The 25,114-nt window shown below is 37.2% G+C and overlaps 3 non-coding genes across 3 annotated transcripts; 1 reads left to right on the top strand and 2 right to left on the bottom strand.

The window, feature by feature from the left end:
* The first annotated feature begins 498 nt into the window (after positions 1–498).
* On the top strand, positions 499–605 carry LOC122063928. Its single transcript, XR_006135519.1, has one exon. It is a non-coding gene; the product is annotated as a small nucleolar RNA R71 (small nucleolar RNA).
* Positions 606–3,085: 2,480 nt separating this feature from the next.
* Positions 3,086–3,192, bottom strand: LOC122063927. The gene has a single exon (XR_006135518.1). It is a non-coding gene; the product is annotated as a small nucleolar RNA R71 (small nucleolar RNA).
* A 16,416-nt stretch (positions 3,193–19,608) lies between these two features.
* On the bottom strand, positions 19,609–19,715 carry LOC122063926. The gene has a single exon (XR_006135517.1). It is a non-coding gene; the product is annotated as a small nucleolar RNA R71 (small nucleolar RNA).
* Between the last annotated feature and the right edge of the window lie 5,399 nt (positions 19,716–25,114).

Raw genomic sequence — 25,114 nt, 5'->3', positions numbered from 1 at the left:
TTATGGAAATTAGAAGGCCCTACTTGATTGCCCTGGTTCCAGAAAAAATTTGGATGATTTCTCTATCCAGGATTGTCAATGTTACTATATGGATTATTCTGATATAAGGCATTAACACTGTCATTGAAAGTGCCCCTAGAGGTGTTGAGGCATTCTTCCATGACATGTCCAAGGGACTGACACCAATTGCACATCTTAACCATATTGACTGATTGTGGCTCTCTAGGAACAATAGCCTCAATCCTTTTGATTAGGCTATCCAAGTGGGTTTTCTTGGCTACTATCCCATCCACAAAATATTCTTTCTCTCCTATGGTTCTTTCACTCTCTTGGATTGATTCCCACTCACGGGTTTTGTCAGCTAAGTCATATAAGAATTCCAATGCCTTTCATTCATCTGTAAAGGCTGTGAATCCCTCTAGGCACATAGACTCTATCATTTTCTTAATTAGATAATCGATACACTCATAAATTATTTGACATAAATGCCATAAGTCTAGGCCATGGTGAAGGCATTCTTAGAGTGGATCCTTGAATTTCTTCATAATTTTTGAAAATGTCTCATTAGGCTTTTGCTTAAACTGAAGGATATCACTTCTAAACTTATTGGTCTTGTGAGTTGGGAAAAATTTCTTGAGAAAGGCAACTGTGAATTTTTTCCATGTGGTTATAGAATTTGTGAGTAACCCATTGATAAGCATAATAATGTGTGAAATCTTAGGGATATAAGTGTACATTTTGCCCCACTTTAGATAGTACTACTTTTATTTTTTTTTTAATTTCCAAGTCTACAAGAGAAAGTACTTAAAGTGAATCAAGAACCAGTCCAAAGGTGGGACCCACTCATTGGTACTACATCCTCTCTCCTACAAAATCCTAAAAATTATTTTCTCTCCTTGCCACCTCACAAGATCTTGAAGATGCTATACAGAGATTCCATTCTGATTTAATCAAGATTGCAAGATATTGATGAATATTGTAAGGAAAGAATAGGATTTGTTAATTTTAGAAACAAATTCTCTCTTTCCTCACACAATATCTTAGAGAATGAGGATTTTTACTAAGATTTAATTTTATTTTATTTTCTTTCTTTTCTTAAAGAAGACTTGTAGAAGAAAGGAGGCAAGAAAAAAATCCTATAAAAGCCCCTTCCTCCCCCCCCTCCTATTTTATTATTCCCCTTAGTTTATTTTCTAGTTTATGCTTAGTTTTCTTCTCTCTCTCCCTCTCTCACTGTTTAGTTTTAGTTCTTCTCTATTTTTGCTTTAATCACTTTTGTAATGGTTTTTTATGTCAATTAATGCAGGCACTCTTTTATTCTTATTCAGCCTTTTATGTTTATGATTTATGCAATTGAGTTGTAATTTTTAAAGTTATAGTTCTAGGCTTAGATCTAGGTGACAGGATCACGAGCTGTGGAGCATCTTTTTTTTTTTTTTCAAGTTCAGTTTTTTTTTTCAAGATTTGTTTTCTCTAGTACTAGAAATTTCAGATTTGGTTTATTCCAGATCTGGTTTTAGTATTGGTAGTATCTCAAATCACCCAAGCTTTCAAGTTCAAGCATTGATTCAAGTAAGTAGACTCCTTTAGTAGTCTTCTCTCCCCCCTCTCATTCCCTCTTCTGACTACCCTTTCTTTCTTAGTTTAGGATTTTAATTTCAGTCGTTACATTATTACTATCCCTTTCCGTCAAGGTTCATGGCTAGTGTATGTGTTGGCTTTGCCCCTCCTAGCTATAGAACCATTAATTTATTGCTTTTATTTTAATTATCTCCCTTTCCTTAAAGCCAAGTAGAGTAACCCTTGTAAGAGTGACTCTCTGGTCAAGTAGGGAAGCTCATATTATGATGCATCCCTTGGACTAAGTAGAGAAACCTACTTGTGAGTCTCTCTCTAGTTTTCTTCCCTTTCTTTTACTTTATTTTTATTTCAGCATTTTTTTCCTTTATTATTTTTTTTTTAAATTGCATGGATTATTTATTTTTAGTTATTTATTTATTTAATTTTAATTGCGTGGCTTGCATCTTTAAATTCTTAGATGACGAATGGTTAGGACGTTATTTTAGATACATATGTTTAGGACGGTAATTAGAATTAGATCACAACTATTAATCGGTTCACTTTCGCATTATTAAAAGAAATAAAAAAATAAAGTGGCTGCACTCCCTGTGTTCGACCCATAGCTACACTTATCTGTATGCTTACTATTACATTTTAAATCCCAACAAGTTTTTGGCGCCATTGTCGAGGAGACAGTTCCATGTTATTTTTTGCTTTCTTTTGGTAAATCGGAGTGCTTTGTTTGCTTTATTTTGTTTTTCCTTTTCTTATATTGAATCCTGAGAAGAACAACTTACAATAATAGTTGTATCGGTGGAGGTCGCCATGCCTCACAGTATGATAAAGACAGGTTTCGCCCTGTAGCAGTACCTCAAGAATTGACCTGAGCAACCCCAGATCCCTGCCGGTAAGCTCCCAAAAATCCAAAAAATCAAAAAAATCATAAAATCATAAAAAATCATAAAAAAATCATAAAAAAAATTTTTTGCTATCCATTTTTTTGTGCTTGTCTTACTCTAGTTGTGGGTAATTTTTTGTTGCATGAGTGTTAGGTGTACGTAATACTAAGAATTTGTTAGAAAAAAGAGATCCAACAAGTAGTGACTCTATACGTTTGCTCTCTTTAAAACCTTTCAATATGGGAGACCAACAGAAAAATCCTTCACCTAAATCTCTGAAAGATAGGTTCTACCCTGTTAGAACAGCCCAACCTTCCTGCATTGTTCTACCACAAGCCCAGGGTAATAATTTTGAACTCAAATCTTAATATATCACTATGTTGCCCCACTTCCATGGGTTGACCTCTGAGGATGTATACCTATTTCTAAGGAAATTTGAAGAGGTATGTGTTCTAATTAAGATCCAATAGCTTTCTGATGATGCTGTTAAGCTTAGGTTTATCACTTTTGTATTGAAAGATCAAGCTAAAAAGTGGTTGTATGGGTTACCCACAAATTCCATAACCTCATGGGAACAATTCACAGTTGTCTTCCTTAAGAAGTTTTTCCCAACTCACAAGACCAGTAAGTTTAGAAGTGATATCCTTCAGTTTAGGCAAAAGCCTAGTGAGTCATTTTCCAAGCTTATGGAGAGATTCAAGGATCTACTCTAAGAATGCCCCCACCATGGCCTAGACCTATGGCATTTATGTCAAATAATTTATGAGAGTATTGATTACCCAACTAAATAAATGATAGAGTCTATGTGCCCTGAGGGATTCACATCCTTTACAGATGAAGGAAAGGTATGGGAATTCTTACTTGACTAAGCTGACAAAACCTGCGAGTGGGAATCAACCCAAGAGAGTGAAAGAATCATAGGAGGAAAAGGATATTTTGTGGATGGATAGTAGCCAACGAAGCCCATTTGGATAGCCTAATCAAGAAAATTGAGGCTATTGTTCCTAAACAACCATCATCAGTCAATTTGGTTAAGATTTGTGCTTGGTGCCAGTCCCGTGGACATCTCCTAGAAGAATGCCCCAATACCTCTGGGGGCACTTCTAATGATAGTATTAATGCCTTATACCAGAATATTTCATATAGTAATACCTACAATCCAGGATGGAGAAATCACCCAAATTTCTCTTGGAATCAGGGCAACCAAGCAGGGCCTTCCAATTTCCATAATCAAGGTCAACCTGGACTCCAAAGGCCTCCCTTTGCACAATAATATTTTTCCCAAAATACTTTTCTTAAGTCAAATGTAGGACCTCAGGCTAGTTTTCCTAGGGCCCCTCTCCTATCATCTTATCAGCAACCCCCTGAGTTTACCAACATTGGAGAGGCAAGCAGAATAAATGACTTAAAAAAAAATATGGCCCTCCTCATGACAAGCCATCAAAATCTTACGAGAGAAATCACTCAAATTGTTTCAATTATGCGTGAGAGGGAGAAAGGAACTTTACCCAGTCAACCAGAGCCTAACCTTAGACATCATCAGCCTGTTAGTTCACAGACATCAACTAATGCACCACTGAATATAGTACAAGGTCAGACCCAACAAGGGCCCTCTAACCAATGTAATGTTATTTATGCCCTTAAGAGTGGTAGAGAGTACCACACAGAGCATTCCTAAATCTTCCTCATCTATTACTCATGTTAACTCTCCTTCCGTTGAGGACAAAAGTGTGCTTCTTGTTTCAGGTTTGTCTGATGAACCTAAAGATTTTTCTAAAATTAAAGATGATTTGGTTAAAGAAACCAAAAATGATTCTTTTGAACAGGAGCAAATCCCTAACAGTCCTTATGTTCATCCTGCCCCATTTTCTAATCGCTTGGTAAACAAAAGGAAGACTGCTTCTATGGACAAAATTTTAGAAATCTTAAAAAAGGTAGAAGTGAACATCCCCCTTTTGGATGCCATATAAGATCCCTGCCTATGCAAAGGTACTAAAAGATTTGTGTACGCACAAATGTATCACTAGTGTACCCAAAAAGGCATTCTTGGCAGGTAACAATAGTTCCATAATTACTCAGCCTATAGCAGCCAAGTATAAGGATCCAAAGAGCCCTACTATATCTTGTGTCATAGGCAACACCTACATTGAGCATGCCTTACTTGGCCTTGGCGCAAGTGTGAATCTTTTACCTTACCCTGTGTACAAGCAACTTGGATTGAGAGAATCGAAAGCCACTGAAACTACTCTTCAGTTGGTAGATAGGTCTGTTAAAATTCCTAAAGGGATGGTTGAGGATGTCTTACTAAAGGTGGGAGAATTTATTTTTTCTGTTGATTTCATTGTGTTAAGATACTAAGCCCTTCTCAACCAAGGATGAGATCCCAATAATTATAGGAAGACCATTCTTGGCTACCAATAATGTATTAATCAATTGCCGGAATGGTTTCCTAAGATTATCTTTTGGTAACCAAACTATTGAGTTTAATATGTTTAGGATAGGCAAGCAACCTCATATGGAAGAAGAGATTAATATGATTGAGGATTTTCTGGACTTTTTTGATGATTTAATTACCAACTTTGATATTAATTTTGATTCAGAATTCTAAGAGTGTATGGATGAGTTGGATAATGATAGTGAAAACTTCTTTTCTAAAGTCTGGAGTCTTTATACACCTGTGGAGCCCTTAGGACCCCTTTCCAATTCCATTCCCAAACCTTCCATAGTTGAGCCCCCTAAGCTCGATCTTAAGGAGTTGCCATCTAATTTGAGGTATGCTTTCCTAGGGCTTGACCAAACTCTTCATGTAATAATTTTTTCAAATTTGACTTCTAGCCAGGAAGAGGAGTCACTTAAAGTGTTAAAAGATAATAAGGAAACCCTAGGTTGGACCATGGCTGATATCAAGATTAGAAGCCCTTCTATTGTGTAATATCATATACATCTTATGGAAGATTCCAACCATCCACGGAACCCCGAAGAAGAGCTAACCCAGTGATGATGGAAGTTATTAAGAAAGAGATCCTAAAGTGCTTGGATCATGAAATAATTGATCCTATTTCTGATAGCCAATGGGTAAGCCCAGTTCACGTAGTGCCTAAGAAGTCTGGTGTGACTGTAGTTCCCAATGTCAATAATGAACTAATTCCAACCCGTGTCCAATCTGGGGGGAGAGTGTGCATAGACTATAGGAAACTTAATGTGGCAACTTGGAAGGACCATTTCCCATTGCTATTCATTGACCAGATGTTAGAGAGGTTAGCTGGACATGAATACTATTGTTTTCTTGATGGATATTCGGCTATAACCAGATCCCAATTGCTTTAGAGGACCAACATAAGACCACTTTTACATACCCATATGAAACATTTGCTTACAGGCGTATGCCCTTTGGGCTTTGCAATGCCTTGGCTGCATTCCAACGATGCATGATGAGCATATTTTCTGACATGGTAAAGGGGAATTTGATGAGCATAATAATGTGTGAAATCTTAGGGATATAAGTGTACATTTTAACCCACTTTGGATAGTACTACTTTTATTTTTCTTATTTTTTTTTTAGTTTTCAAGTCTACAAGAGAAAGTACTTAAAGTGAATCAAGAACCAGTTCAAAGGTGGAACCCACTCATTGGTACCACATCCTCTCTCCTACAAAATCCTGAAGATTATTTTCTCTCCTTGCCACCTCACAAGATCTTGAAGATGCTATGTAGAGATTCCTTTCTGATTTAATCAAGATTGCAAGATATTGGTGAATATTGTAAGGAAAGAATAGAATTTGTTAATTTTGGAAACAGATTCTCTCTTTCCTCACACAATATCTTAGAGAATGAGGATTTTTACCAGGATTTAATTTAATTTAATTTTATTTCTTTTCTTAAAGAAGACTTATAGAAGGAAGGAGGCCAGAAAAAAACCCTATAAAAGCCCCTTCCTCCCCCCTCCTATTTTATTATTCCCCTTAGTTTATTTTCTAGTTTATGCTTAGTTTTCTTCTCTCTCTCTCCCTCTCTCACTCTTTAGTTTTAGTTCTTCTCTATTTTTTCTCTAATCACTTTTGTAATAGTTTTTTATGTCAATTAATGCAAGCGCTCTTTTATTCTTAGTCAGCCTTTTATGTTTATGATTTATGCAATTGAGTTGTAATTTTTAAAGTTATAGTTCTAGGCTTAGATCTAGGTGACAAGATCATGAGCCGTGGAGCATTTTTTTTTTTCAAGTTCAATTTTCTTTTCAAGATTTGTTTTCTCTAGTAATAGAAATTTTAGATTTGGTTTATTCCAGATCTGGGTTTTAGTACTGGTAGTATCTCAAATCACCCAAGCTTTTAAGTTCAAGCATTGATTCAAGTAAGTAGGCTCCTTCAGTAGTCTTCTCTCCCCCCTCTCATTCCCTCTTCTGACTACCCTTTCTTTCTTAATTTAGGATTTTAATTTCAGTAGTTACATTATTGCTATCCCTTTCCCCCAAGGTTCATGGCTAGTGCATGTGTTGGCTTTGCCCTTCCTAGCCATAGAACCATCAATTTATTGCTTTTATTTTAATCGTCTCCCTTTCCCTAAAGCCAAGTAGAGTAACACCGGTAAGAGTGACTCTTTGATCAAGTAGGGAAGCTCATATTATGATGCATCCCTCGGTCTAAGTAGAGAAACCTACTTGTGAGTCTCTCTCTAGCTTTCTTCCCTTTCTTTTACTTTATTTTTATTTCAATATTTTTTTTCCTTTATTATTTTTTTTTTAAATTACGTGGGTTGTTTATTTTCAGTTATTTATTTATTTAATTTTAATTGTGTGGCTTGCGTCTTTAAATTCTTAGATGATGAATGGTTAGGACATTATTTTAGATACATATGTTTAGGACGGAAATTAGAATTAGATCACAACCATTAATTGGTTCACTTTCGCATTATTAAAAGAAATAAAAAAATAAAGTGGTTGCTCTCCCTGTGTTCGGCCCGTAGCTACACTGATCCGTACGCTTGCAGTTACATTTTAATCCCAACACCCATATAACCATTTCTTAGCTTGGTCTTTTAATACAAAAGTGATAAACTTAAGCTTAACAACATCATCAGAAAGTTGTTGGTTCTTAATTAGAACACATACCTCTTCAAATTCCCTTAGAAATAGGTATGCATCCTCAGAGGTCAGCTCATGGAGGTGGGGCAACATAGTGATGTATTGAGATTTGAGCTCAAAATTATTGCCCTTGGCTTGTGGTAGAACTATGCAAGAAGGTTGGGTTGTTCTAGTAGGGTAAAACCTATCTTTCAGAGATTTAGGTAGAGGGTTTTGATGTTGATCTCCCATATTGAAAAGTTTTAAAGAGAGCAAACGTATAGGGTCACTACTTATTGGATCTCTTCTTTCTAACCGATTCTTGGTATTACGTACCCACCTAACACTCATGCAACATAAAACTACCCACAACTAGAGTAAGACAATCACAAAAGAATAAAAAGAAAAACTTTTTTTTTGATTTTTTTTTTTGTTTTTTTTGTTTGGAGCTTACCGGTAGGGATCTGGGGTTGCTCAGGTCAATTCCTAAGGTACTGCTACAGGGCGAAACCTGTCTTTATCATACTGTGAGGCTTGGCGACCTCTACTGATACAACTATTATTGCAAGTTGTTCCTCTCAGGAATTCAATAAAAGAAAAAGAAAAAAAAAAACAAAACAAAACAAAATAAGGCAAACAAAGCACTCTAATTTACCAAAAGAAAGTGAAAAATAACATGGAACTGTCTCCCCGGTTATAGTGCCAAAAACTTGTTTGAAATTTAAAAGTAACTGCAAGCTTATGGATCAGTGTAGCTAACGGGTCAAACATAAGGAGAGCAGCCACTTTATTTTAGGCTTCTTTTAGCAATGCGAAAGTGCACAGATTCACTATGGTGATCTAATTCTAACTATCGACCTAACACAATTGCATCTAAAAACGACCTAACCATTCACATCTAAAAATTTAAATACTCAAACCACGCAATTAAAAAGCAAATAAATGAAAATAAAAGTGCTGAAATAAAAAGTACTGAAAAGTAAATAAATAAAATAAAAAGGGAAAAAAGCTAGAGAGAGGCACATAAGTAGGTATCTCTACTTAACCCGAGGGATACACCATAAACAATATGAACTCCCCTACTTGACCAGAGAGTACTCTTACAAGGGATTTTCTACTTGGATTTAGGGGAAGGAATGCAATATAAATAATCAAAATAAAAGGATGGTTCCATAGCTAGAAAGGGGCAAAACCAATATATGCATCTAGCCAAGGACCTTGGGGGAAGGGAAAGCATCAAAGTAAAAACTGAAATTTAAATTCTACTTTAAGAATGAAGAGGTAACAAGAAGAGAAAATGAGAGCGAGGTGAGAAGACTACTGAAGGAGCCTACTTACTTGAACTTCAATCCTTGAACAGAAAACTTGATTGATTTGAGATACTAGCAGTATAAAAACCAGATCTGGAATAAACCAAATATGAAATTTCTAATACTAGAGAAAACAAATCTGAAGAGAAAAATTGAACTTGAAAGTCATGCTTCATAGCTTGTTCTTGTCACCTAGAACTAAGCTTAGAACTAGAACTTGAAAATTACAAATTCAATTGCTTAAACAATAAAAATAAGAGACTGAATCAAAAACAAAAGTGCTTGCATTAATTGAATAAAAAGGACTTACAAAAGTGTTTAAAGCAAAAACCTAGAACTAGAGCTAGAGAAAGAGAGAAAGAGGAACTAAAAAGAAACCTAAGAAGAGAAGTAGAGAGGAAGAGAGGGACAACCATGTAGGGTTTTGTGGACTCCCTTTTATAGGGAATAGGGGAGAGAGGAGGACGTCCAAGGGTGGATCCCCTTGGACGATGATTTTGTGGTGAGGTGGAGAAGAGAGAAGAGAGAGAACCATAGGAAGTAGAAGGTTTTTTATTTCTTACCTTTTTTTTTCTATTTTTTTCTCTTCTTTTTTTTTTCTTTCCTTTTTCTCTCTCTACTTGCGCAAGAAACCCCCTATCTAATTTTTCTTGCATGGATTTAGACAATATTATATTTTCATAAGAAATTCCATCCATGCCCTTGTATTTTTTTTTTCTTTTTTCTTTCCTATTTTTTCTCTCTTCTTCAAACTTGTTCCCAACCATCTTGGCCGACCTCCTTTAACTGATGAGTATGAGAGAGAAAATCTTCTAAAAAAAAGGTATGTCTTTTTCTTTTCTTTTTTCTTTCCTATTTTTTCTCTCTCTTCTTCAAACTTGTTCCCAACCATCTTGCCTGACCTCCTTTAACTGATGAGTAGGAGAGAGAAAACCTTCTAAAAAAAAGGTAGCCAAGAGGTTAGAACTTGAGACCTCCTAATAAGGAAGGCATTTTACACACCACAACTCACCAACTATGCTAGGTAGTTGTTACCAAACATGAATCTTTAGTCACTTAAGGGTGTGGTCCATCGATCCTTATTGGCATTTGGAATATTTCTTATACCACTGGGACAACTCAGATGGGCTGGTTCTGCATCTCGGTTCAGTTCTGACCCATTATTCTTTTTTCTGACCCAAAATAATAATCATTTGTATGGGTGACCAAACGGATGTGTATTTTTAATTGAACACATCCATTTTACTCAGAATTTTGTCCTCTTCACAACAATGAAAAGAAATAGGACCTCTTTATGTTTAAAATTGAAGATATAGCGCCCAATAGTCCTTAAGACCTTGAAAACATAAAACCTACAAAAAGAGAGTAAAACCCAAGGTAGCTCCATTCTAAATATGTAAAATGCATGTTTTACTACCCTAGATTTCACACATAAATGTGCTCATCATTAGCCATTTCCGCATCTCCCATAGATTTAGACCATACTATATGTAATATTTTCCCATGCCTATTATTAATTCAACTTATTTTCATAGTGAATCCCAATCCTGAATGGACCTTCCCCATTAATTTTTTTATATTATTCTCCATTGGTTAGTTAAATTTAATTACACTAATTTAATTTGATATTTTAATTGTTAGATTATCTTCACACTTAGTTAAATTAGTATAGCAAGCTCTCTTGATATTTACACTATCTAATTTGGAAGTGTGTTAATTAAGCACATGACCTCCTTGAGTTTGGCCCTTAGCTACAGTTGACACTTTGTACTTGTGGTTAGTATAAATAGTGTGGCTTACATTTGAGCCCAATAGGTTTTTGGCGCCATTGTGGGGAGGCGAAGTTTTTATTTTACATTTTCAATTGATTTAGAGTGCTTTGTTTTAATTTAAAAAAATTAAATTAAATTTCTTTCTTTTTTTGTTTTACTGAGAAGATTTATGAGATCCGTGCTGGGATGCCAGTTATTAAACCCATAATCTAATCAGATTTTTATTGACAAAATAGTAAAACTCCAAATCCCTATCGGTAATCACTGACCACCCACCAAGCAGAATACTACTTGCAAACTGGTAGATCTTTTGGACAACTAAATCCAGAAGGGAGTGGTGATTAGCCCTTGCAAGGCAAGATCTGTCACCCGTACTAGCATCCACACACACCGTTATCTTAAGTAATTTCTCTCTTGACTCCTTGTGGATATTTTGTATTTCTCTCTTTGCACCTCCGATCTGTTTTGTTGGGGAAGTACGATTAAGGTTTTTCATTGATCCTGATTTAAAATAAATCCAACGATTCGAGTCGAATTAGAAGAAAAGAGAGGAATTCTTTCTTTCTTTGAATACTTGTTAATATTATATCTTTGCTTTCGTGATATTATGTGGGCTTTGTTTAAAAAAAAATACAATAATAACAATGATATACTTTTGTTTACTTCTTATCTTTTTTATTGCATGAGTGTTGAGTGGGTGCGTAACTCTGTGAACCGTTTAAAGAGGAAAACCTAATCAAAGAATACAATTGAACCCATACCCATAGTCATAAATCAAGAAGAACAACTTAAAACTCTTAGGGATAGGTTCTACCCTTCTAGGGCTACTCAACCTTCATGCACTAGATTGCCAGTAGTCCAAGGGAACAATTATGAGCTTAAGTCTAACACCATAACCATCTGCCCCATTTTCATGGGATGGCTAATGAAGATGCATACTTGTTCCTTCGGGAATTTGAAGAGGTATGCTTTCTCATCAAAGTTCAACAACTTACTAATGACGTAGTTAAGATTAAGTTCATAACCTTTGCCCTCAAGGACCAAGCCAAAAAGTGGTTATATAGATTGTCCAGAGACTCAATCACAACTTGGGATCAATTCACTGTGATATTTCTGAAGAAGTTTTTCCCATTGCATAAAACTAATAAACTTCAAACTGACATTATGCAATTTAGGAAAAAACCTAATGAGTCATTCTTCAAGCTGATAGAGAGGTTCAAAGACTTGCTCCAAGAATGCCCTCATCACGGGCTATTGGAATCTATGTGCCCTTCAAGTTTTACATCTTACATAGATGAAAAATTCCAATGCCATGTATTAGAACAACCCATGCAGTCAAACTTACAACCCAGAATGGAGGAACCACCCCAATTTCTATTGGAGTCAATTCAGTAATCAAGTAGGTGCCTCTGACCCCCAGTTTGTAAACTAGGGTCAACTTGTTCCCCAATAGACTAACTAAAGGTATATGCCTCCACACTAGTCTAATAATCTTAGGCCTCCCCCTTCTCAAATAGCTGCACGACCTTTTGCTAGTTAACCTCCAGGATTCCAAAATGGAGGTGGTGAGTCTTCCAAGATTGCATCCTTGGAAAAGAATGTAGAGCTTCTCATGAGAACTTTCATAACAAGCCAACACAACATAGAGAAACAAATTTCTCAGCTTGCGAATGCTCTATATGAAAGGGAGAAAGGTAAAATGCCAAGTCAACCAGACACAAACCCTAGGAATGACATTCTCCAAGCTTCTCCAAGTTAATCCAACTCAGTTCAGCAAGGTCCACATTTTCCAGAGCCTTCCATGTCTATTCCATATATCCTTTAAGTAGTGGACAAGAGTATATTAGGGATGATTTACAAGTGCCAAACTCAGCGTCCATTAAAAAATAGTCCACTGAGTTGAATGAGACACTCCCTTCCATGCTAGGTTCATCTGAAGAACCTACCATCTTTCAAAAAGAACTACCTCCCACTCCAGCACAAGATAAATCTGAAGAGGTAGTTGAATAAGAAAGAGTCTTTGTCCCTAAAGCCCAATTCCCTAGAAGACTCTTAAGTAATAAGAAAATAGCACCCATAGATAAAATCTTAGATGTGCTCAAATAAGTTCAAGTGAACATCCCTCTGTTAGATGCCATTTCCCAGGTTCCTGCTTATGCCAAAGTGTTGAAGGATCTATGTACTTAGAAGAGAACTACCAATGTGCCCAAGTAAGCATTCTTGACAGCTAATGTAATTTCCATTTTATCCTAGCAGGCCATGGTTAAGTACAAGGACCTTGGATGCCCTACCATCTCATGTGTCATAGGTACTACTAAGATTGAGCATGCACTCATTGATTTGGGTGCCAGTGTCAATTTATTCTCAGTGTACCAGTAATTAGGGCTAGGAGAGTTGATACTTACATCTGTCACACTCCAATTGGCATATAGGTCATTTAAAACTCCCAAGGGCATGATAGAAGATGTGTTAATTAATGTGGGTGAGTTTGTATTTCTTATAGATTTTGTGGTATTAGACCCCCAACCTCTCATGAACTTGAAAGACCAGATACTTGTCATTCTGGGTCGACCATGTTTGCTACAAGCAATGCTTGATTAATTATAGGAATGGTCTAATGAAACTATCCTTTGGAAACACCTCTATCAACTTCAACATCTTTAGGTTGGATAAGCAACCCAATACCCATGAGAATGTTCACATGTTGCAATGCTTTCGGGATTCCTTCCAAATTGAATTTGACATTGATTTTGATGAATTTTTCCAAGATTGCATAGAACAACTAGGTGATATAAAGGATAGTGACTTCTTCACTGATGTCATGAGCTTGCAGCACTATACAGAGCCTATTGAGACCTTAGTGCAATCTCTCCCCAAGCCACTAATAGTGGAGGCCCCAAAGCTTGATTTGAAGCCTTTTCCTTCAAATCTCAAGTATGCTTTCTTAGGCGAAGATAGGACTTTCCCTATCATCATTGCATTTGATTTAGACTCTAAACAAGAGAAAGAGTTACTAGCTTTGTTGAGAGAAAATAGAGAAGTCATTAGTTGGGCCATGGCTGATATTAAGGGAATTTGCCCCTCTGTTGTGTAGGAGGCCATTCAAAAGGAAATCCTCAAGTGTCTTGACAATGGGATCATCTATCCCATATCAGACAATGAATGAGTCAGCCCAATACAAGTAGTTCCCAAGAAATCTAGAGTCACTGTGGTAAAGTCTAATACTGATGAACTCATTCTCGCTCATCTTCAGACTGGGTGGAGAGTGTGCATTGATTGTCGTAAACTCAACGTGGCCACTTGGAAAGACCATTTTCCCCTTTCCTTCATTGATCAAATGTTAGAGAGATTAGCTGACCATAAGTATTATTGCTTCCTAGACGGTATCCCCATAGCTCCAGAAGACCAAGGTAAGACTACCTTTACTTGTACCTTTGGAACTTTTGTTTACCGGAGCATGCCTTCTAGGTTGTGCAATGCCCCTATTATATTTCAGAGATGCTTGATGAGTATATTCTCTGACATGGTAGAGACCTTCTTTGAGATCTTTATAGATGAATTTTTCATACATGACGCCATCTTCTCTGAGTGCCTCCACCATTTAAAGTTAGTGTTATAAAGAAGTAGAGCTAAAAATCTAGTTCTCAATTGGGAGACGTGTCACTTCAGGGTGAAGGAAGGAATAGTCTTAGGTCAAGTCATCTCTAAGGAGGGGATCAAGGTTGATAGAGCCAAGATGGGTCTAATATCTCATTCTCCACCACCAAAGACTGTCAAGGATGTTAGGTCTTTTCTTGGCCATGCCAGTTTCTATAGGAGATTTATCAAGAATTTCAGTAAGATAGCTAGGCCATTGACTAGCTTATTAGCCAAAGATTAGTCCTTTGATTTTTCTCTTGAATGTTTACTTTCCTTTGAGCATCTAAAGAAGGCTCTAACTACAGCTCCCATTATCGAAGCTCTTGTATGGACTAAACCTTTTGAGGTGATGTGTGATGCCTCTAATTTTGCCATTAGAGTTGTCTTAGGACAACGGATTAATAAGCTACCCCACATGATCTACTATGCAAGTAGTTTTCTAAATGATGCACAAATAAACTACACCACGACAAAAAAAGAATTTTTGACTGTTGTGTTTGCTTTGGAAAAATTTAGATTATATCTTATTGGCTCTAATGTGATTATTTTGTATAGATCATTCATCCATTAGGTATATTATACGTAAGAAAGACACCAAGGCTTGTTTGATTAGGTGGGTTTTAATCCTTTAGGAGTTTGACCTAGAGTTAGGGAGGAGAAAGGTGTTTGGTGGCAGACCACCTCTCCCGTCTCCCCAATTCAAAGGACGAGGATTGTCCTGTCAATAAGTTTTCCCTAATGAACAAATGTTGACCATCTCTAGTGAACCTTGGTATGCTGACATTGTCAACTACTTGGTCACTGGAGTGACGCCAAATCATTGGTCCACACAAGACAAGAAAATGTTTCACTCTCAGGTTAACTACTTCTTTTGGGATGACCCATATCCCTTTAAATCCTATCCTGATCAGATTTACCATTGTTGCATTCTAGATCATGAGCAACTTTCAATCCTATCTTTTTGCTATGATCGTGCATGTGGTGTTCATTTTGGTCCTAAGAAAACTGTCGTAAAATTTTTACAATGCAGATTCTATTGGCCGACTCTCTTTCTTGATGCATTTGATTTTTGCAAGGCTTGCCAAGCTTGTCAATCTTTAGGGCATGTCACGAAGAGGAGCATGATGCCCCTTAGCCCTATTTTGGTAGTTGAGATTTTTTATGTGTGGGGCATCGATTTCATGGACCATTCCCTAATTCGTTTAGGAATTTGTACATTCTTTTAGCCATTGATTATGTTTCCAAATGGATAGAGGTCATAGCTTGTAAATCCAATGACCACAAAGTGGTGGTGAAGTTTCTTAAAGAAAACAACTTTTCCCACTTTGGTACACCACGAGCTATAATTAGTGATAGGGGTACTCATTTTTACAATCAGCCTTTTGACACCTTGATAAAGAAATATGGGATCACCCATAAGCTAGCTACCCCCTATCTTCCCCAATCTAGTTGCCAAGTGGAAGTGTCTAATAGGAAAATCAAGAAAATCTTGGAGAAAACTGTTAATCCCAATTGCAAGGATTGGTCTAACTATTTGGTAGATGCTTTGTGGGCTTACAGGGCCACATACAAGACCGATCTTGATCAATCCCCCTACCGTTTAGTATATGGGAAAGCCTATCATCTACCTGTTGAGTTAGAGCATAGGCATTTTGGGCCATCAAGAAACTCAACTTCAATTTGTTTGATGTTGGTACGCATCATCGTATTCAATTGTCTGAGTTAGAAGAGTTTAGGAATTATTCCTATGACAACTCAAGGATTTACAAAGAGAAGACCAAAGCCTTCCACGACAAACACATTCTACAAAAATCTTTTTGATTGAGACAAAGTCTTACTGTACAATTCCCATTTGCACATTTTCCCTCGCAAGTTGAGATCCTGTTGGGATGGTCCTTTTATTGTACATAATGCTTTCTCATATGGTGCTGTGGAGGTTTTGAATCCAGGAAATGGTGAGATTTTTAAGGTCAACGGTCAACACCTTAGGTCATTCATTGAATTGCCTTCTGCAAATATGGAAGAGGTCATAGAGCTCCATGAGCCTTTTTACTTTGATGTTTGATCACATTTGTCCCTATTCCTTTGTCCTTATTTTTACGTTATTTCTTGCATTGTGGATACTGCACACTTTGAGCATAAGGGGAGATAGTTTCTTGAACTGGAATCTTAACCTATAGCCATGTAGCCATCTTTGATTTTTTAGAATGTTTGATTTTCTTTTTATTTTCGATTAAGAGAGATGAATTTGGTAACCCCGTGCTTTGAAGTAATAAAGTTCTTGTTTCAAGGAAAAGAATTTGAACACATCCCAAGGTAGGGTGAAATTCAAATATGAAAAATTATGAAAAAATATATAGAATTGTGATCTTGAGTATAGTCTAATTTACTTGAGTCCTAGTGAGGAGTTAAGACCGGAATCGGGTATTTTTGCATGCAAAGTTAAATGAAAATTAACATAAAAATTTCATTGGTTGTACACAACAGGGTACTATGCCACAAGAAGTGGAGGTACTTTGACTGGAACTCCTTTGAAAAAAAAAAAAAAACAGGTGTTTGAACTCTTGCATCAATTTCTATTCATAAATATTGATGAGCACATTTATGTGTCAAATATAGGGTATAAAAGCATGCATTTTACATATTTAGAATGGAGCTACCTTGGGTTTTACTTTCTTTTTGTAGGTCTTGTATTTTAAAGGCCTTAAGGACTATTGGGCATCATATCTCCATTTTTACTTGTAAAGAGGGCCCGTTTCTTTTCATGAGTATGAAGAGGACGAAATTCTGAGCAAGATAGATATGTTGCATTAAAAGTACACATCCGTTTGGTCACCTGTACAAGTGATTATTCTTTTCGGGCCAGAAAAAAATAATGGATCAGAACTGAACCGAGATGCAGAACCAGACCATTTGTAGTTGTCCCAGGTGTACAAGGAATATTTCAAATGCCAACAAGGATCAATGGATCTTCCTTGAGTGATAGAAGATTCTTTTTTGGTAACAACAACTACCTAGCGTAGTTGGTGAGTTGTGGTGTGCAAAAATCCCTTGCTCACTAGGAGGTCTCAAGTTCAAATCTCTTAGCTGCCATTTTTTTTTTGGAAGATTTTTTCTCTCCAATTTCTCATTAAAATAGAATATTGTCTAAATCCAAGCAAGAAAAATCATCCAAAGGGGGGAGTTTGTGCCCAAGTTTGAGAGAGAAAAAAATAAAAAATATATAAAAAGAGGAAACCAAAATCGATTCTCTCTCTCTCCTCTACCTCATCACACAAATTATGCCAAGTGGTTGCGCATAAAAGAGAAGAAAAAAAGTATAGGAAAAAAAGGCAAAAATAAAAAAAATCCCCTACTTCCTATTTTATCTCCCAATCCCCCATCTACCTCATTAAAATTGTCCAAGAGGATCTCCCTTGGGCATCCTCCTCTACTCCCTCCCCTCTCCCTATTAAAGGGAGTCGACCAAACCCTAAAGGGGTGTCCCTCTCTTCCTCTCTTCTTCTAAGTTTTTAGTTGTGCTATCTTTTTCTCTTACGTTCTTTGTCTTAGTTTTTTTATGAAAATACTACTGTAATTTTTTTTTTTATTTATGCAAGTCTTTTATTTTGATTAATGAAAGCCTTTTATTCTATTGCTCAAGTTATTCAAAGGTGTAATAAATTTAATTTTTAGTTCTAGGCTTAGTTCTAAGGTGACAAGAACAAGCTATGGAGCATCTCTTTCAAGTTCAGTTTTTCTCTTTATGATTTGTTTTCTCCAGGCCAAGTAATTTCAGATTTGATTTAGTTTAGATCTGGTTTTTAGGGCTGGTAGTATTTTAAATCAATCAAGTTATTTTAATTCAAGGATTCAAGTATGGAAGTTCAGGTAAGTAGGGTTCTATAATAGTCTTCTCACCCCCCTCTCATTCCCTCTTCTTACTACCCATCATTTTTAAATTAGGTTTTAAATTTTCAGTTTTACATTATTGATTTCCCTTTCACCCAAGGTCCTTGGCTAGATGCATGTGTTGGCTTTGCCCCTCTCTAGCCATGGAACTATTCTTTTATTTTCATTATTTATATTGCACTTCCCCTAAAGCCAAGTATAGAAGCCCTTGTAAGAGTACTCTCTAGTCAAGTAGGGAAGCCCATAATATTTATGGTGCATCCCTCAGGCTAAGCAGAGATACCTCCTTGTGTGCCTCTCTCTAGCTTTTTCTCATTTTTATTTTATTTATTTACTTTTCAGCACTTTTACTTTCAGTTATTTACTTTATAATTTTGTGGTTTGAGTATTTAAATTCCTAGATGACAAATGGTTAGGTCATTTAATTTTTATTTCAATTTCAATTCTAATTTCCTTAGATGTGTTGATTAGGACATTTTTCGATGCATTGTGTTTGAATGGTAGATAGAATTAGATCACCATAATCAATCGTTATACATTCGCATTACAAAAAGAAGCTAAAAATAAAGTGGCTACTCTCATTGTGTTCGACCCATTAGCTACATCGATCCGTACGCTTATGGTTACTTTCAAAAATTCAAACAAGTTTTTGGCACTGTTTTCGGGGAGATAGTTCCATGTTATTTTTTGCTTTCTTTTGGTAAATCGGATTGCTTTGTTTGCTTTGTTTTGTTTTGTTTTTTTTTTTCCTTTTATTGAATTCCTGAGAAGAACTTGCAATAATAGTTGTGTCAGTGGAAGTCTCCAAGCCTCACAGTATGATAAAGACAGGTTTCGTCTTGTAGCAGTACCTCAAGAACTGACCTAAGCAACCCCATATCCCTATCGGTAAGCTCACAAAAAAAATTAAAAGAAAAAGTTTTCAAAAAATTTTCATTCTTTTGTGTTTGTGGCTTGTCTTATTCTAGTTGTGTAAAAAAGTGTTTTGTTGTATGAGTGCTAGGTGGGTACGTAATAGTGCGAATAGGTCAGAAAGAAGAGATCCAATAAGTATTGACCCTATACATTTACTCTCTTTAGTACCTTTCAATATGAGAGACCAATAGCAAAACCCTCCACCTAAATCTCTGAAAGATCGGTTCTATCCTGCTAGAGTAGCCCAACCTTCTTGCATATTTCTACCACAAGCCCAGGGTAATAATTTTGAGGTCAAATCTCAATACATCACTATGTTGCTCCACTTCTATGGGCTGACCTCTGAGGATGCATACCTATTTCTAAGGGAATTTGAAGAGGTGTGTGTTCTAATTAAGATCCAACAACTTTCGGATGAAGCTGTTAAGCTCAGGTTCATCACTTTTGCATTGAAAGACCAAGCTAAGAAGTGGTTGTATGGGTTACCCACAAATTCCATAATCACATGGGAAAAATTCACAGTTGTTTTCCTCAAAAAGTTTTTCCCAAGTCACAAGACTAATAAGCTTAGAAGTGATATCCTTTTGTTTAGGCAAAAGCCTAGTGAGTCATTTTCCAAACTTATGCAGAGATTTAAGGATCTACTCCAAGAATGCCCTCACCATGGCCTAGACTTATGGCATTTATGTCAATAATTTATGAGGGCATCAATTATCCAACTAAGAAAGTGATAGAGTCTATATGCCCAGAGGTATTCACAGCTTTTATAGATGAAGGAAAGGCATGGGAATTCTTACTTGACTTAGCTGACAAAACCTGTGAGTGGGAATCAACCCAAGAGAGTAAAAGAACCATAGGAGGAAAAAAAAATTTTATGGATGGGATAGTAGCAAAGAAAGCCCATCTGGATAGTCTAATTAAAAGGATTGAGGCTATTGTTCCTAGAGAGCCACAATCAGTCAATATGGTTAAGATATGCAATTGGTGCCAGTCCCCTGGACATGTCATAGAAGAATGCCCCAACACCTCTGGGGGTACTTTCAATGACAGTGTTAATGTCTTATATCAGAATAATCCATATAGTAGCACTTACAATCCAGGATGGAGAAATCACCCAAATTTCTCCTGGAACCAGGGCAACCAAGCAGGGCCTTCCAATTTCCATAATCAAAGTCAACCTAGACCGTAAAGGCCTCCCTTTGTACAACAGCCTTTTGCCCAAAATACTTTTCCTAGGCCAAATGTAGGACCTTAGGCTAGTTTTCCTAAGCCCTCTGTTCTATTATCTTATTAGCAACCCTCTGGGTTTACTAACACTGGAGAGGCAAGTAAAGTAAGTGATTTGAAAAAGAATATGGCCCTCCTCATGACAAGCCATCAAAATCAAATGAGCGAACTCATCCAAGTTGTCTCAATTTTGCATGAGAGGGAGAAAGGAACTTTGTCCAGTTAACCAGAGCCTAACCCTAGACATCATCAGCCGATTAGTTCACAAGCACCACCTAATGCATCATTGAATGTAGTACAAGGTCAGACCCAACAAGGGCCCTCCAACCAATGTCATGTTGTTTATACCCTTAGGAGTAGTAGAGAGTACCAATTGTTACACCCGTGCCCTAATCCAGTCTAATTTGAACTGTTATGATAGGCCTCAGATTAGAGATCAGAAGCACAATCGGGTTTTGACTCACGACTACGTATTTTCGAAGGGGTAGAGATGACCCCACATGTTCATGCATTACGTGCCTATCTAACTGGAGGGGATTCATACCTTCTGATCCTAGATGGTAAGTGATCTGACTCCCCACACTTGAGCATGTCCGAGGGCAGCCACTAGTGTGAGGCCAACCATAGGACAACAAGCTATCTTGGCCACTGGAGGTAGCCTGGACCTGAATCCGGTGCCTATTTTCGATGGGTTAATAGGCTATTGTCGAGGTTTCGATGCCTATGGTTCCTGCCACTCGCATCGTAAATGACTTTAGATGATCCCAAATCATCCTTCATATTTTTCCCTTGATGTGGGTACCTTATGGACCTAAATGTGCAGGTCCTCGTGCCCTGAATTTCATTTTAACCCGATTGGTTCAAAAGGGGTCCAAGCCAAATAGATCCTAAGGCCCACTTAAGTTATAAGTTGGGAAATGAGAATGCATTTCCTCATTTCCATTGTACCCAACGTAGGAAAGGAGATAAAGAGGAGAGGAAGGAAGAAGAAGAAGAAGAAGGAGGGGATTGGGGGCCTACCTTGGTGCCGGCGGCCGCCTTGTTGCCGAAATCACTGCCGGAGGTAAGTACAACCTCCCATACCTCTCTCTCTTCATTTTGACCTAGAAAAAACTAGGTATGGATAGAATATTGGTGTAAACACCATGTTAAGGTTGCAGAATGCGTGTTATACCCTCCCGGTGTTGTTACCGAGCTCGAACCAAGCCCGGTGAGCTCCGGTAACATGTAATGCCAAAAGACCAACTAGGATTTCGATTGTTTGATTGATGTATCTCCCAAATGGCTCTGTGGAATTGGAATTTTCTTGTCTTAGAATGATGCTAGAAACATCCCCTACAATCTCCACAGAATAAATCCCAGCAATCGGGCCCGAGCCAAAAAACCCTAAAAAAGTTAGATTGCCCTGAACCATCACCGGAAACAGCCCACTAGATCCACTGGGTCTGTTTCCGGTGGCATATTTTTGGTGGAAGTATGAGCCTTATGTGCTGTCTATCACCTCCATGGGAAATAGGATTGATATTCCAATAGAAATGACCTATTTCCAGTGGGTGTTTCAGGTGACAGTACTGTCACCTAGGGACTGTGTCTGTACCCTTTGGGGGTGACCTAAGTCGGTCCCTCCTGATGTTTCCAACATGTACTAATGTATGATTCCATTTGTGTCTAGGACAGTGATGCGCACATGCCCTGAAGCCAGAATTGAATTGATCAATCGGTGGTTGTACTTGAACCCAAAGACACCCGATCATAAAACAGGTGAGGGATAGACTGTGTTATTTCTAAAATTTTTATTATCATTAAATTGTTCACATGTTTAGAATTATATGTTTAATTGTAATCATTCAAATACGATTATTATATGCTACATTATCATTTTATGATTTTGATATGAATTGTATGGAAATGAATGACGAGATCCAATGTGGCTGAGGTAGTGCTGGTACCGTGATCGACAGGTGTTTAGATGTGTGTGTGTGTGTGTGAGATGGAATCCAGTGTGGCCGAGGTGCTACTAGTGCTGTGATTTTTGTATGTATGTTGCATTTATGCATTGATTATGTGCATTAGAGTTAGTTGTTGTCATGGGTTATACTTTATGGTCAAGGTCTCACTGGTATCGTGTACCCCGGGACCACATTTGGAAATGGATATACTTTGTGGCTGAGGTATTGCCGGTGTTGCATAGTCCATATTCAACTACAATTTGTATGCTAGATTAGGTAAACTGTTTTGGGTTACACTTTGTGGCCAAGGTCTTTCTAGTATCGTGTACCTGGGTCTGTATTTGGAGATGAATTACACTTTGTGGCCGAGGTCTCTCCGGTATCATGTAATCCATACTAACTGTATCATTATGAAGGTATGTAGTAGATATGTGGTTAGGTATCACTCCCTATGCGACACACCCTTGCTAATAGGGGTTAAGGTGTTGGATAACCCATTGTGGTATGTTTGATGTGTCTTTCCGAAGTGCCACTCCTGTGGTACGATGTGATTGTTATCGGAGGCGGGAACTTGTTGGATGTGGTCAATGTGTTATCGGTGCCATGACTGCCAGGAGGGGGTTATCAGGGGTTTACTGGGTGACCCATGGACGCATATGGGGACTGCAAGCTTCTAATTATGGCTAGGGTTTGTATCACTGTGTAGTCGATGTTATTTTCGAGACAAGGGATACAGCCTAATACGTTGTAGTAGCATTTACCAGACTTAATTTGTATTGTTAGGTGGATAATAAACAAATGAACTGCATTATGAGCATCACGGACTATGTGTTTAATTTTTGTAATCATGTATCATAAATTATTATTGCTATTATCTCGCTTGGATGTGCTTACCCCACCCCTCATTGAGCGAGTTAGAAAGCTCACACCATCACCCTTATTTTAGATGATGATGCAAGTACCATAGTGCCAATGGCGGGTAACCCAGTATCTTCTGGGTCGGAGTATGGCGTGAATGACTGGTGGATGCCAGAAGCGGAGGAGCACGATCAAGACTGTGCTTGCAACCACTATGCTTAAGCCGCACCGTGAGATTGTACATCACATTTTGATACTTTTGGGTATAGTTGTGGATTTTATATTGTTTGAGAATATATCATATGTCATGAATGAATGTAACAGAATAACTCGATTATCGCTGTTATATTATCATTAGACTTTTCTCCATTTTATTTATGATTCCATTACTATACTCTGATTCCGCTGCTTATATTGGTTTGTGTTGTGAGATTGTGAAAATGTTAAGGTACTACTATCAGAGATCTTGGTAGGTTGTAAGACAGGTACGTGTCTTACTCACACGGTCGGTATTCCTAATGGTAAATTGGGTCTACTGGGAGTGGGGTGTAACACCAATAGAGTTTCCTAAATCTTCCTCATCCATTACTCCTATTAACTCTCCTTCAGTTGATGACACAATTGTGCCTCTTCTTCCGGGTTCATCTGATGAACCTAAAGATTCTTCTAAAACTGAAGTTGATTTGGTTGAGGAAACTAAACATGATTCTTCTGAAAAAGAGCAAACCCCTAACAGCCCTTATGTTCCCCTGTCCCCTTTCCTAATCTCTAGGTAAACAAATAGAAGACTTCTTTCATAGACAAAAATTTGAAAGTCTTCAAGAAGGTAGAAGTGAACATCTCTCTTTTGGATGCCATATCCCAGATCCCCGCCTATGTAAAGGTCGTGAAAGATTTGTTTGCTCACAAATGTATCACTAGTGTGCCCAAAAAGGGGTTATTAGCAAGTAACATTAGTTTCATAATTGATGAGCACATTTATGTGTGAAATCTAGAGTAGTAAAATATGCATTTTACATATTTAGAATGGAACTACCTTGGGTTTAACTCTCTTTTTGCAGGTTTTATATTTTCAAGGTCTTAAGGACTATCAGGTGCTATATCTCCAATTTTACACGTAAAGAGGTCCTATTTCTTTTTATGGTTGTGAAGAGGATGAAATTCTGAGCAAGATGGAAGTGTTCATTTGCAAGTACACATTCGTTTGGTCAACTGTACAAGTGATTATTTTTTTTGGGTCAGAAAAAGAATAATGGATCAGGACTGAACTGAGATGCAGAACCATCCCATCTACAGTTGTCCCAAGGGTATAAATAATATTCCAAATGTCAACAAGGATCGATGGACCACATCCTTAAGTGATTGAAGATTCATTTTTGGTAACAACAACTACCTAGTGTAGTTGGTGAGTTGTGGTATATAAAATCCCTTGCTTATTAGGAGGTCTTAAGTTCGAACCTCTTAGTTGCCATTTTGTTGAGGCTTTTATTTTAGAATATTTTCTCTCTCTTACTCATCACTCAAAGGGGGTCGGCCAAAGGGTTTCTTATGCAAGAGGAGAGAGAAATAAGGAAATAAAGAGAAAAATAGAAAAAAGGAAGAAAAAATAGGAAAGGGAAAAAAAGGAAAAGATGCTGCCCACATTTGAAGAAGAGAGAAAAAAAATAAAAATAAAGAAGGAAAAAGGAAGCAAAATCATTGGAGATTCCTTATTTCCTACAATTCTCTATCTTCTCTCTCCTCCACCTCATCAACAAGATAAAAAAAATATTTTTTTTTTTAGAAGTTAAAATCGTTAGCTTCCCTCCCCCATTCTCTATATAATAGAATTAACACATGGGGAGAAAAAAATTCATTCTTTTTCTAGGGTTTTTTTTTTTTTAGTTGCTCTATCTCTTTCTCTAGCTCTAGTTCTAGGTTTATGCTTTAAACACTTTTGTAAGTTCTTTTTATTCAATTAATGCAAGCACTTTTATTTTTGATTCAATCTTTTATTTTTATTGTTTAAGAAATTGAAGTTGTAATTTTCAAGTTC

This window comes from Macadamia integrifolia, unplaced genomic scaffold, assembly GCF_013358625.1.
Source record: "Macadamia integrifolia cultivar HAES 741 unplaced genomic scaffold, SCU_Mint_v3 scaffold1494, whole genome shotgun sequence".
In the NCBI taxonomy this organism is placed as follows: Eukaryota; Viridiplantae; Streptophyta; class Magnoliopsida; order Proteales; family Proteaceae; genus Macadamia; species Macadamia integrifolia.
This window is presented reverse-complemented; position numbering and strand designations above follow the sequence as displayed.